Source organism: Phacochoerus africanus, chromosome 5 (genome assembly GCF_016906955.1).
Source record: "Phacochoerus africanus isolate WHEZ1 chromosome 5, ROS_Pafr_v1, whole genome shotgun sequence".
In the NCBI taxonomy this organism is placed as follows: Eukaryota; Metazoa; Chordata; class Mammalia; order Artiodactyla; family Suidae; genus Phacochoerus; species Phacochoerus africanus.
In genome coordinates, this window is record NC_062548.1 from 10,899,426 (window position 1) to 10,913,896 (window position 14,471).

Genomic DNA, 14,471 nt, shown 5'->3' on the forward strand with positions numbered 1-14,471 from the left:
AGCCCTGGCCACCAGAGGCTGAAGCGTGGGAGGCCCTGCAAATGTGTAAATGGAATGAATGAATAATCCGGTGAACTTTGTGCAAACAATAGGAGGATTTGTGTTAAGAGTCGCGTGGACCCAGAGGAGGTGAGGAAGGGCAGCCCAGAGGTTTGAGAGAATCTAGAGATTGTGGGGGCCAGTCTGAAAGACCTAGATTATTTGGGGGATCCCGGCTGGGGGGAGGGAGCTTCCTCAGCTGTCTCATTTATGCCTTTTTCATGCCCAGAGTGGGAACCTGGATGAGGGGCTCCGGTTCACAGAGAGGAAATTACTTGCTGGAGGTCACACAGCTGGCCCCGGGCCTACCCAGAACTCCATGCCCGACCGCAGGCCTTACCACTGGGGCACGATCCTTCTCCCAGTCTCGGCGCCCAAAGCCGAGTTTCTAGAATTGTTTCACTTCCCAGATCTAGAGGTCACAGTACTGGGGCTGGCACAGTGGCAACTGGCCCTAGGCAATTGGCATCCCTGGAAGATATTTCCCCAAGCATAACTGCAGACCTGGGGCCCAGCCCCAGCACTGCCTCTCCCTTGCTGGGTGATGTTGGGTGGCTTCCGGAACCTCTCCAAGCTGGTTGCATCTCATTACCTGCAGAGAGGGCACAGTGACACCTGCCAAAGGCACCCAGGACACACTCTATGTGGGGATGCCTAGCACAGGTTCTGCTTTCTCTTACATTGTGTTTTCTCTGTATACTGCATGCACACTTTATGAAATTCGAAAACAACTGAAGGTTTACAGTGCTTTCAATGAAAAGTCAGTCTCCCCTCCCAGCCACACAAATTCCCTTCCCCGAGGCATCCGCTATTCTTTTTCAAAAGCAAGTTTTAATTGTAATTTTTATTTATTTATTTATTTATTTAGTCACGCCTACAGCGTGCAGAAGTTCTGGGGCCAGAGATCAAACTCTTGCCATGGCAGTGACTGGAGCCATAGCAGTGACAACGCCAGGTCCTTAACCTCCTGTGCTACCAGGGAACGCTGGCACCCATGGTTCTTGATTCCTACGACATCCTCTGAACAGTTTCTGCTTTCAGCGCATCAGCAGACACATTTTTTTTTCCTTTGATACACAAATAGCTTAGTGGTTACATCCGGACTTTGAGCTATTGTATCTTTGAGAGCCGTGCACATCCGTACACAAAAAGCGCCCCCGTTCTCGTTGCCATTTACCCAGTTTCATCCTGTGTGAGGCTACCATCCTTCATGTCTTTGATGTCCTCTGTTGATGGATGGGTAGGTTGTCACCATCGTTTGCTTTCACCAAACAATAGCACGGCTCACACGTCATTTTGCCTGTGAGTACACAGAGCCAAGGATAAATTCCTAGAAATGGAATCCCTGGGCCAGAAGACATGTGCGGGTGGGACTTCCGTAGGCTTTGCCAAATTTCCTGCTGCAGTGGTTGTTCCAGTGTACACAGCCGCCAGCAGGCAGGAAAGTGCCCGCTCCCCCGTCCTGGCTAGCACGCTCGTTATCGGTCTGTGATCTTTGGCTAAGTGATCAGCGGGAACATAATTGTTTCTCCAGGTACGTGGGACTGTTTTTCCAGGTGGTTTATCAGGGCCGTCATCCGCCATCCCCAGTTACTGAGATCTGCCCTCTCTGCCTGGTCATCCCTCAGCCATGTGCCCCGCCCGAGTGTGGGTTGGGTCACTCGAGGAGTGAGAAGGAGCTTTGTTGGCTTCTTGGTAGATTAGGAGCTCACCGTCCCCCACTCCCACTGGGGATTGTACTGAGGTCTGGTTTGTGGGTGGGGGCAGAGATGGCCTCTGTCAAGGCTAGCGTTTGGGTGTTGCTGTAGGCTCTTCTCTGCCCCTAGCCTGGAGACACACACCAAAGCCGGGCCAGAGAAGCCAAGGCTGGGCTTCTTTTGTCTGCTTCAGGACCCAGTCCTTGCTTACCTCCAGTGCTAGGGAGCTTACTCCCTCCAAAACAGCTCTGTCCATCTTCAGACTATTCCAGCCCTGAGCAAGGCCTGGACCCCCACCTCCTGAGCTGCCAGAGTGGCCCTTAGGGCCTAAGCTATCATTGTTCTCCCCAAAGCCTTCAGGCCTCTGAGCCCCAAGTTAGGCTCCTCTCCCCCTGACTCTGAATTCTAGATCCCACGCCAAGCTGATCAGTGTCCCCTAGAGAGGCTCCACTTTCCTGTGCTTCCTGCTACACAGAACAGACATGAACAGAGAAAACCCTCCCTTCTTCTGGATACTAGAGCTTTAATGATGCCATCCAATATCCCTTAGCTTTGGGGGGCCACACCTCCCTGGTTTCTGGTTCCTGCTTTCTGACTAATTGAAATAGAAAAGGGTTCACTAGCGGCTACTGAGTGTGTCACAGATTCTCTGGGAGAGCCAGAGAAGCAGGCTCAAAGGCCACACCTAGCCAGGAACAATGCCCCAAATCACATGCCAGAAGTGGCTTGGTGCACACACCCCCACCGTTGTCCCCCTGGCCAACCCTGGATGCTGGGTGCTGCCACCACAACTGCTACACAGCTGCCTCCCTATATCACCACGGAGCTGGGAAAGCCGTGATGGCATTGCCAGCATCTGTGATGGGAGCAGGGGAGGCCCTGGACAGAGGGAGGGCGTTCGGGTGCTGGGCACCCCAAAGGATAACAGTGATCCCTGCAGGGTCTTGAACTGCTCCACGTTGCACTCCAGATGATGTCCCTTTAGCACTCATGGGATTCCGCCTGGACTCCAGGCACCCACATCGTTTCTCATTTTGTTCTCCTGACAGCCTGGGACTAGGTGCCGTCACCCAGCTTCCCTGAGGTTTCTGTGGTCCTGCAAACCTCCACTTCAGAAGGAGGGTCTCAGGCTGTTCCCACCCTCCCTGCGAGGCCCTTCCCTCTGCACTGTCTGGTCTCTGGCTCTGCAGCCTCAGAGCACCGGGACTCCTGGATCGGAACAGGGTCGATACAGAGGATTCAGCCAGGGAGGAGAGCCAAGCTTCCAGCATGTTCCCAGAAACCCAGTCTCTGGGGAGGGGGTGAGTCAGAGGAGGGGAACTCAGCCTGGCTCCACCATCAGTCTAGACCCGCCATCTGTGGCAGGGGGCTACGCAGGGGACCCCTTTCCTGAGCAGATTGATCACGGCTCTCTTTTCCTATTTCCTTCTTGATTCAGTCATTCTTGCACTCCGGCATTCACTCAGCCATCTGCTTCTGCATTCAGCATTCACTGGCCCGTGCTGGGCACCGGGGATCCATGGGAAAACCAGCTGCCCTCAAGGGGTTCACAGTTGAAGGGAAGAGATGGACATAGAAGAGCAGGTAGGTCTACAGCAGAGAAATGAATGAAGAATGAGGAGGAGGGAGGGGGCCTGGACCCTTCAAAGAGCAAGTGACACATGAGCTGGGTCTCAAAGGATGTGCAGGATCTAGTCCAGGTGGGAAGGGAACCTCCCAGGGGAGGGGGCAGCCAGAGCAAAAAAAGTGTGCAGCCAGGAGTTCCCGTCGTGGCGCAGTGGTTAACGAATCCGACTAGGAACCATGAGGTTGCGGGTTCGGTCCCTGCCCTTGCTCAGTGGGTTGACCATCCGGCGTTGCCGTGAGCTGTGGTGTAGGTTGCAGACGCGGCTCGGATCCCGCGTTACTGTGGCTCTGGCGTAGGCTGGCAGTCTACAGCTCTGTTTAGACCCCTAGCCTGGGAACCTCCATATGCCACGGGAGCGGCCCAAGAAATGGCAAAAAGACCAAAAAAAAAAAAAAAGTGTGCAGCCGTGGGAGTTCCTGTTGCGGCTCAGCAGTAAGGAAACTGGGCTAGTATCCATGACGATGTGGGTTCCATCCCTGGCCCTGCTCAGTGGGTTAAGGATCTGGCATTGCCATGAGCTGTGGTGTAGGTCACAGACAAGGCTCAGATCCAGCATTGCTGTGGCCGTGGCGTAGGTTGGCAGCTGCGGATCCGATTCGACCGCTGGCCTGGGAACTTCCATGTACTGCAGGTTCAGTCCTAAAAACAAAACAAAACAAAACAGTGTGCAGGCTGGGGTGTTCTGGAAAGATTCAAGAGGATGGAGGCTTTTGGTACCTGAGACCAGAAGGGCTGATGGGAACCAGCCAACGAAGGGCCTTGATGGTGGAGGGCAAATCTTGGGTGTTTTCCTGGGCAGGGTTTGGAGCCAAATAGTGACATGGACACACCTGGTGCTGGAAATTCAGTAGGTTGACGTTTGGAAATGTTAGCATGTGGGTGTCCTTCCCCCCACCGGACCTTCCTGGGCCTCTAACCCACGTGGTCAGTTGAATGGAGTACCCCTGCCCACATATTTTTAGGGACCCACAAAAAATGTTTCCGTTTCTTTTTAGAATCAGAAGAAAAAATGGAGATGCTAGCAATGAATACCTAACAGTGAGTTCAGCCCGGATTGCATCCGTCTTTATACCCAAGTGGCCATAAATAGAAGGTTTAAGATCTTGATCCACGCCAGCAAAAGTGCCCAAAGCTCGTGAAGGTCCCAGGGTCCCTGACACAGGACAGGAGGCAGCACGTGGGTTTCAAAGAATGTCTGTGAAATTCGTGGCAACTTAGTAACATTGAAAGAAAAAGCGAGTTGCGGATTCTGGGTTTTTGGGCATCAGAGGAGACTTGGAGGGGCCGAGAGGACCGACTACCCCTCCAGCCTCTGCCAGGGATGGATAAAGAGCCTTAGACAAAGGTGAGCCCCTGGGTGCTACCCCAGGGAGGGGGTCAGATCCAAACTGGCTGAGATGAAAAGTGAGCTTTGGATCAATGTTCCGTTGAATGACAGGAAAATAAAACTGTATTTCTGGAGCTCCTGAGCTTGTGTCCTGCATGCCTTGCCCATCGCATAGAATTGTTTTTGGACTTGCATGAGCCAGAGCTCCACTCCACACCCCAATAAACATTTAAAAAGACACCCAGGAGTTCCTGTTGTGGCTCAGTGGTTAACAAACCTGATTCCTAACAGCTCTGATTGGACCCCTGGCCTGGGAACCTCCCTATGCCATGGGTGAGGCTCTAAAAAGCCAAAAAAAAAAAAAAAAAACCACCCAGTGCGGGGTGGGGGACATGGAGATAGTCGCGGCACAAACTTCCAGTTATAAGAGAAATAAGTCCTGGGAAGGTTGCGGGCAGCATGGTGACCAGTTAGCCGCTTTCAAATACACAGTACAGTGTTGTTGAGAGAGTAGATCTCAAAAGTCCTCGTCACAAGGAAAAAAATCCTAACCCTTCATGGTGACGGATGTTAACTAAACTTACTGAGGGAGTCATTTCACAATATAGATCTCTATCAAATCATTAACCTGGAACAAACACCCTGTTGCGTGTCAATTATTATCTCAGTAAAACTGGAAAATAAATAAAAAGGCACCCATGCCAGGTTCTCAAAAGATTAAAAATAGGGTTATCATAGGACCCAGCCATCCCACTTCTGGGTATACATCCAGGAGAACTGAAAACAGAGTTTTGAAGAGATATTTGCACACCCTTGTTCATTGCAGCATTTTTCACAGTAGCCAAGAGGTGGAAGCAATCTCAGTGTCCACTGATGGATACATGGATATATACACACAGTGGAATATGAATGAGCCTTTAAAAAGAAGGAAGAAATTCAGGAGTTCCCATTGTGGCTCAGCAGGTTAAGAACCTGACATAGTGTCTGTGAGGATTCGGGTTTGATCCCTGGCCCCCCTCAGTGGGTTAAGGACCTGGCCTTGCCACGAGCTGTGGTGTAGGTCGCAGATGCGGCATGGATCCCGTGTTGCTGTGGCTGTGGTGGAGGCCGGCGGCTACAGCTCTGATTAGACCCCTAGCCTTCGAACCTCCATATGCCGTGGGTGCGGCCCTAGAAAGAAGGAAGGGAAGGGAAGGGAGCCCAGACATTTGCTACGATATGAATTACCCCGGAGGACATTATGCTAAGTGAAATAAGCCAGTTACAGAAGGCACATAATGTGTAATTCTACTTACATGGGGTGTCTTTTTGTCTAGTGCAGTCACACTCAGAAACAGAATGTGGAGCAGTGGTTGCCAGGGTTCTAGCCTGAGAAGGGGAGACGGGGAGTGGTTATTTAATGGGTATAGGGTTTCAGTCTTGCAAGACGATAAACTTCTGAAGATCTATTACACAGCAACATAAATACACATCATACTGTTGAACCGTACACCTAGAAATGATTACAACGACACATTTATTTATTTATTTATTTTTGCTTTCTAGGGCCGAACCCACGGCATGTGGAGGTTCCCAGGCTAGGGGTTGAATCGGAGCTACTGCTGCCAGCCTACACCACAGCCACAGCAACATGGGATCCGAGCCCTGTCTGTGATCTACACCACAGCTCACAGCAGTGCTGGATCCCCAACCCACGGAGCAAGGCTGGGGAATCAAACCTGCAACCTCATGGTTCCTAGTCAGATTTGTTTCCACTGTGCCACGATGGGAACGCCACAATGACACATTTTATGTTACATGTTTCTTGTTTGTTTTAGGTAGAACTCAAGGCATATGGAAGTTCCCAGACCAGGGATCGAACCCTCACCACTGTTTCGACCTGTGTCGCAGCTGTGGCAGCCTTGGATGCTCAACCTGCTAGGCCACAAAGGACCTTCCAACAGGGTTTTGTTTTACAATTTACAAAATACAAATATATCCCAAATTATATGCATCTCTTTAGCTGTAAAAATATTTGAAAAGAATTTTATAACTTGGCCGTTGAAGCTCTTGGGGTTCAAGGAACTCATTTGATTTGCTACAGGCTTTGACTGCTCCACAAATATCATGCATTCTTAGGAATCTTGCAGATCCTTCCAAGTGAGAAATATGTGACCTAAAATTGTTTTCATACACGGTGACACATCCTAAAACGCTACATTTAACAACGGGCGAAGCTGATATCATGTTACATTTAGAAGAAATTTAAGTAAACATTTTGCTATTTAAAAATTTTTTGTGCAACTATATAGAAAATAGATAACTAACAAGGACCTGATGCCTAGCGTAGGGAACCCTACTCAGTGTTCTGTAATAACCTATATAAGAGTCTGAAAATGAATAGATGTATGTATAACTGAGTCACTTTGCTACATACCTAAAACTAACACATTATAAATCAACTATACACCAATATAAAATAAAATGAAAAATGAAACATCAACAGGGAGTTCCCATTGCAGCTCGGTGGTAATGAACCTGACTAGTATCCATGAGGATTCGGGTTCTATCCCTGGCCTCGCTCAGTGGGCTAAGGATCCAGCGTTGCCACGAGCTGCAGGGTAGGTTCCAGACCTGGCTCGGATCCTGCGATGCTGTGGCTGTGGTGTAGGCCAGCAGCTGCAGCTCCTATTTGACCCCTAGCCTAGGAACTTCCATATGCCGCAGGTGTGGCCCTAAAAAGCAAAAAATAAGAATTAAAAAATATATACATATATGTATTTTGAAGCCAGTGCCCTCCCCTTCCTCAGATCTCAAGGATTTTAATGAGCTGGATGTCCCATGTCCACAGGGCACCCTGGAGGAAAACTCTCCTTTCCCAGAGGACAGGCCCTCTTGTACTGCCCTTCTCTCCTCCCCGCCTTGGTCAGCCTGGGAGGACAGGGCCTCCAGGGCAGTGCTGTGAGTTAGAGAGAAAGCCAGAGAAAGTGGGCCAGAGGAAGAAGTAGGGCTGGGGCGGGAGCCAGTGGATGTGCTTAGCGCAGCCCCACGCGGAGGTCAGGGGGCCCAGCCATGGACCACGAATGCCAGGCACCGAGCTCTGGACTGAGCCCAGGGCCACAGGGAGCCCTGGCAGGGTCCGGGCCGAGTGACAGCAGTGTGTCAGGAAGTATGAACTGGCCAGTTGTGAGATGCCTGGAAGGGGCAGGCCGAGAAGCAGGCACAGGCCATGGCAGCACCGGATCCGAGCCGCACATCTTCGATCTACACCACAGCTTGGCAGCAACGCCAGGTCCTTAACCCACTGAGCCACAATGGGAACTCCAAGGCCAGTGGGGTTCGGTCCCCAGCTTCCCCCTGCCCTGCCAATCCCAACACCTCTACCTGCACCATTTAGACAGAGAGCATTAAATACAGTTTTAAAACTGAGGCCTGCCGTAAAGAGTTCAAATGCTGGCTCCACTACTAGAGCAGGACCTGCTGCGTGATTGTGGGCAACTAACTCAGCTTCTCTGGGCCTCATTTGGCTGATCTGTAAAGTGGGGCGATGGTGGGCACCCCACAGAGTGGTTATGAATGGAGCCTGTGGATGTCAGTAGACCTCAGGAGGCACAGATCTATGCTAAGAACGTCGGGGTCATCCCCTCAGTCCCCACAGGGGCCAGGTCCTGTTCCTGTCACCCCTTTTATGGACAGGAAGCCAGAGACCAAGCCCTACTATGTGCAGGCCGTGCCTCAGCGCCCTGAATCCTCACCGCAACTCTGGAGTTACATCTGCTTTTTTTTTTTTTTTTTGCTTGTTAGGGCCACAGCTGCCTGTGAAAGTTCCCAGGCTAGGGTCACAGCCACAGCCACACCAGATCCGAGCCGCATCTGTGACCTACACCACAGCTCACGGCAACGCTGGATCCTCAACCCAGTGAGTGAGGCCAGGGATCGAACCCGCATCCTCATGGATACTAGTCGGATTCGTTAACCAATGAGGCACAACAGGAACTCCCACATCTGCTTTGGAGACAAGGAGCTGCAAGGTCACTCAGACGAAGTCACCCACTCCTAGCCCGCCCCCTCCCCTCCCCCGGGAGGACAGAGAAAAAGACCCTGCTTAGAGCAAAAGACAAACAGGTGGGGAAAAAAAAAAAAAAACAGAAGCAGAGAGAGACAGACTGGAAGTCAGAAAAGGAAAAGTCAGAGACAGAGGGAACATTCCAGACCCCAAGTGAGGTGGAGTCAGAATGAAGGGGAATGTCCCCCCATCTCCTAAGGGAGCTTTTTTGTGGGGGGGGGGGTGGGCAGGTCCCTCAGGCCACGCCAAGGTGGCCAAGAATGGCTTTGGGCTGAAGGCAGATGGGCAGAGGCAGGCTGCTGATCCACGTCCCTGAGGTGTCCGGGGGGTCCCAACAGTGAGGGAGCGGGGCTGCCTGAGTCCCCTTTCTCTGTGGCCTCCCCAGAGCTGTAGTCACCTAAGCCCCTCAGCCCCAGCCCCACGGATGAAAGCTGCCCCTTTGCAAAGTGGGAAACAGGCAAGAGAAAACCCAGGGGCCCTGGGTGTTGAAACGTCAAGGCTGAGAACCAGCATCTTGGGCCCAGATCTCTGCCCTGGTCTTGGGAGCAATCAAGGGCACCCTCTTCTTGTGGAGGGTAGAGATGTTCCCAGAGGGCTTCCTGGAAGAGGTGGCACCAGGCTGGACCTGAAGAAGTAGGGCTGGGGCTGGGAGGTGGGGGCCAAGGGGCCAGCACAGCTTTCCAGACAATCCTGAGCAGAGACGGTCCAGGGCTGGGGGGAGAGGGGGGTGTAATTCCAAGGAGACCCTGGCCGAGGCTCTCCCCGCTCCAAGGCGGGGGACAGGGCTTGGCATGGGGCCAGCACAGCCGCAGCCAGAATATAAACCTGCTGTGGCTTCTGGCGCCACCACCTCCCCACTCCAGCTTGGGACAGGACCCTGGCTGGGCTGACAGGAACCAGAAGCCTTGGAGCCACGGGGGTGGGGGCAGGACATGGAGGCGGCTCCTGGTTCCCAGCCCGACTCCTGCTCAGAGGGGCTCCTGCTCACCCTTCGCTCACCTGTTCAGAGCGCTCCTCCGCGGACACCAACGTCTCCGCTTTCACAGCTGCCGGGTGCCCGGTGTGCGTTACTGAGTTCAAACTCGTACTGCGCTGCAAGACAGGCCAAGAAATCGAGAGGCGAGTTGCTGGCATGAGGAATAGAGGCCATTTGCAAAGCCAGCAGACCGAGAAGTGTCCTAGAGAACCATCTTCCCCAAGTCGAGCTTTTTTTTGTTTTGTTTTCTAAGGCCACACCCGTGGCATATGGAGGTTCCCAGGCCAGGGGTCAAACTGGAGCTATGGCTGCCGGCCTACACCACAGCCACAGCTCGACCTACACCACAGCTCGTGGCAATGCCGGGTCCTTAACCCACTGAGCGAGGCCAGGGATCGAATTGCGTCCTCATGGATGCTACCCAGATTTGTTTCCGCTGTGCCGTGACAGGGACGCCCAAGTCAGATTTATTTTATACTAAACGGGAGGGGGGTAAAATTCTGGTTCCGGCCCGACTCGAGGGGAGGGGTTCATTTCTTCCTTCTGCGGCCCTTCACAGGTGGGCCTGGTCAGGAGGTTTCCTGGGAGCTAAACAGGGTTTTTTAGCTTAATGCTCACTACCTGGGAGGCAGGGTTCCCAGAGGTGGGCCATTATGTGTAATAATAGCTTATAGGCAACATCCCTTAAGTGGTTAATTTCTGAGTACAGAAATTCTTCGGTAATTTTTTTTTTTTTTTTTGGCTGCCCCTCAGCATACGGAGTTCCAGGGCTAGGGATCCGATCCAAACCTCAGGTGCAACCTAAGCCAAATCCTTAACCCATTCTGCCGGGCTGGGAATTGAACCTGCAGCCCAGTGCTCCCAAGATGCCGCCAATCCTGTTGCACTACAGCAGGAACTGCAGGTTCTTCCCTATCACATGGGCACTTGGGACCCTGGTCTCTGGGTGCCCTCTAGCCCTCACCTCACTGGGGTGCCTTAGCCACCCCCAGCAGGGTCCCCAATGTCCCTCCTAGCGCTTCTGCTTCTGCTCTGCTGGGGACCTTCTGTGTGACGGTCTCTTCTCTCCCCTGCTGGACCCCACACAGCCTCTTTCAGACCCATGACTCTGGCCTGAGCCTGAGTGAGAGGCAGCCAGGCTGACAGTGTGCTCAGGACAGGGGGGACCAGGCCTCCCAGGACAGCAGACAGCTCCCCACACCCTAAGCTCCGGGGCGTCAGAGGCCTCTGTTCCCGCTGTGGCCACAGCAGCACACAGTGCTGGCCGCCTGCTGAATAAACATGGGCTCCCTTTCTCACAGTGAAGCCCACCGATGGATCTTTACACATGAAACCTGAGAAACCAGCACTCAGATCAAGATCTAAAACATTTGGGAGTTCTTTTGTGGCACAATGGGTTAAGGAGCCAGCATTGCTGTGGCTGTGGGATAGGCCTCAGCGGCAGCTTCAATTCATCTCCTCGCCCAGGAACTTGCATAAGCTGCAGGTGCAGCAGTAAAAACACATAAACATTTTAAATTAAAATTAGAAAGATCTAGAACATTTGCTGCCCCAGAAGGCTTCCTTCTGTGCCCCAGTCCAGGGACAACCTTCCCCTCCATTTGATCTCTCTGTGGATGGGGTCACACAGGGTCAATTCCTCTGCGTCACGCTTCTCTCCCCCAGTGTAATAACCTCCAGGACCGTCACTCACGTGGTTGCCTGGTCAACCATCCACGCTTCGTCATTGCTGAATAGTGTTCCACTGTGTCAATGGAGCTCCCATGATGCATTTCACCTGTGGATGGACGCCTGTATTGTGTCCAGTTTGGGTCTGTCACGAATAGTGCTGCTATGAGCATTCTTGCTTCTTTTTTCTTTTTTCGAGCGGCACCTGTGGGGTATGGAAGTTCCTGGACTACGAGTTGAATCAGGGCTGCAGCTGCCAGCCTACGCCACAGCCACAGCCATGCCAGATCTGAGCCATGTCTGCGACCTAAGCAATGCCAGATCCTTAACCCACTGAGCAAGGGCAGGGATCGAACCCACATCCTCACAGAGACAACCCTGGGTTCTTCACCTGCTGAGCCACGATGGGAACTCAAGTTTTGTTTTGTTTTGTTTTCTCTTTTATATGACTCCTGCTGGACGAGGACACCCATTTCTCTCTGTAGGGGAAATACTGTGAATGAAACTTCTGGGTCTCAGGGGCAACAGGGGAACACGGTCTCCTAAGCAGGTCAGTTCTTACTGTCTCTCCGTGGGCATGTCTCCCCTGTCCCCAGCCTCTCCCCCACCTCTCTCCAGTGGCCCAGGAGCAGAAACTCCAGATCCTTCAGTCTGGTTTGGGAGGCTGGACAGCGCTCCTGGCCTCATGCCCACCACCCTGTGGCCCATGGGCGGTTCTCACAGTGGAAGTGCCTGCTGGGTTGGTCAGCAAAGGAGCTCTTTCCCCGGAGGGCACAGGACTTCCTTCCTGCAGGCAGGACGCACTTTAAGACTGTCTCCTTGAACCTGTCCCTCTGTCTCAGCCACCTTCCCCACCCCCACCCCCACCCCGCCATAGGACAGGGGCTGTGGCCAAGCTGTTTCTGCCCCAGTGCAGCTCACAGCCCCGGGAGGATGGCCGGCAGCTGGGTATGCCTGACAGGTGGGGTGGGCAAAGACAGCCCTGAGACCAAGGTTCCCACCTTGGGGATTGAGCCTGGAGGTCTAGTCTACCTGCCCTTTTTTTTTTTTTTTTTTGTCTTTTTAGGGCCACACCCACGGCATATGGAGGTTCCCAGGCTAAGGGTTGAATTGGAGCTGTGGCTCCTGGTCTACACCACAGCCATAGCCACGCAGGATCTGGGTCACGTCTGCGACCCACACCACAGCTCACAGCAACACCAGATCCTTCACCCACTGAGCAAGGCCAGGGATCGAACCCCCATCCTCATGGATACTAGTCGGGTTCTTAACCCACAGAGCCATGATGGGAACTCCAGCCTGCAGCTTCTCACCACTCGGGGGCCCTCCTGCAGGCTTGGCATGCCTCCGGGTCCAGGTGGACTAAGAACCTGTTCTTCCCTCTGCCTCGGCTTTGATTTAAGGCAGACCAGCTGGGACAATGTCCCGGCCAGCCATGGCCACATGGGCTGCCCTTCCCAGGCCCTGCGAGTCCGCCTCCCAAACAACCCAGGCTGGAGCAGGTCCATGGTGGGAAGAAAAGGGGTCTCCTGGCCGCTTGAGGCCAAGAAGGCCTCTGGTCAGTGTCTGTGACATTCTCGGAGACGCCTCAGGGGCCTGGTGGCTGCGCGGAAGGGCCGAGCCGCGGCCCTGCGGCGGCAGGTGAGCATCCCTGTGACCAGAGATGCTGTCGCCCATCCTGCTCTTGGCCCTCAGCCCAGACTCAGGTTCCCCTCTTCCCAGAAGTCCATCCCCCTTGAGTGGTGTTACGTGCTTAGATGCCATTAACCTCCTGAACCTTCCAGAAAGGCGTGGAAACGCCTGGCCTCATCTCCCACAGAGGAAGCTGGGGGCAGGAGTGGGAGAAGGACAGAGGACCCCCCTGGCCGCTGCCTGGATCAGAGGCAGGGGTCAGGGAGCTGTGCACCCCTGCCTCCCCCTCAAGGGCCCTGCAGCCCCCTCCCCTCCCCTCCAGCGGAGTTCTGAACCCCCACCCCCGGCCCCAGCCCAGCCCCCGCTGGGTTCCCAGGTGGTACTTGCCCCGTCCGCATGGCTTCATCTGCGAAATGGGGCTAATCCTGGGATTGCCCAAGGACTTGAGGGCTCATGGGTGTGAACTATCCAGGCCTGTTCCCGGTGCCCAGTAGGGGCTGGACAGGGTCAGCCCCTCCTCTGAGTCACGGAGCCTCTGTGTGCAGCCTTCACTGGGTGGTGGGGGATTGGCCAGGGGGTCTGAGTCTCCCCATCTCTGTTTCCATTGCTCCCCATCTATCTCACTCCCTTCAGCCCTGGTCCTGGGGATGGATGGGGAGCCAGCTTTGTGGGCAGCCAGGAGATATGCTCCAAGTCCTTGAGATTCAGAGCAGACAAATACTTGCAGGGGGAGTTCCCTGGTGGCTCAGAGGGCTAAGGACCTGGCATTCGTCACTGCAGTGGCTTGGGTCACTGCTGTGGCTCGAGTTTGATCAGGAAATTCTGTGTGTCTCAGACACAGTCAAAAAAACCCAAAACAAACCAAAACAAAAAACTTGCAGTGGAAGGAAGTCACAGGTGGCCACAAAGTTGCTCAAAGTGACACTGGAGCTGGGCTTGAAGACCAGGAGGATTTGGGCTCCAGGTGAAGGGGGTGGGAGGTGGGAACAGCAGCAGGAGGACAAAAGGAACAGCATTTGTGAGCCCTGAGCCATCATGATGTCACCGGGACCTGACCTCGGGCCTGACTCTGGGCAGCTCAATCCCCCCTCCCCGCCCCCCAACAACGCCCCTGTAAGTCCCCATCCCCAGTGCCCCTGCGGTCTCCAGGGGCACCAGGGACACCCAGTGGGTCCTGGGAGGGGAGAAGGCCACGCCCTCCGCCTGGACTGTCCTCCTGCCCGGCGCCTCCAGACGCAGTGGCCAGCGCTCTGGAGAGACCCCGCCCTCAGGTCACACCCTTGCAGCTTTGCGCCCCAGGCGGGAAAGTGCCCCAGGGAGCGGAGGCTGACGGGGGTCAGACCTGGAAGCAGCCCCCCTCCCAGACTTCAGACCAGCTGGGCCTTCCTTTCCCGGGGCCTCGCAGCGCCCCTGCCTGCCTAGGTCTGTACCCTTCTGGATGAGCCAGCGTTCCCAGGGGA

General features: G+C 54.1%; 1 long non-coding RNA gene across 2 annotated transcripts; it reads right to left on the reverse strand.

The window, feature by feature from the left end:
* Positions 1–971: 971 nt before the first annotated feature.
* LOC125127170 (uncharacterized) lies at positions 972–11,579 on the reverse strand. Of its 2 annotated transcripts, XR_007134880.1 has the most exons (5): positions 11,405–11,579; positions 9,735–9,827; positions 5,986–6,058; positions 4,081–4,199; positions 972–3,326 (listed from the first exon to the last, which is right to left on the reverse strand). It is a non-coding gene; the product is annotated as an uncharacterized LOC125127170 (long non-coding RNA). The 2 variants fall into 2 exon arrangements; XR_007134879.1 differs by lacking the exon at positions 4,081–4,199.
* Between the last annotated feature and the right edge of the window lie 2,892 nt (positions 11,580–14,471).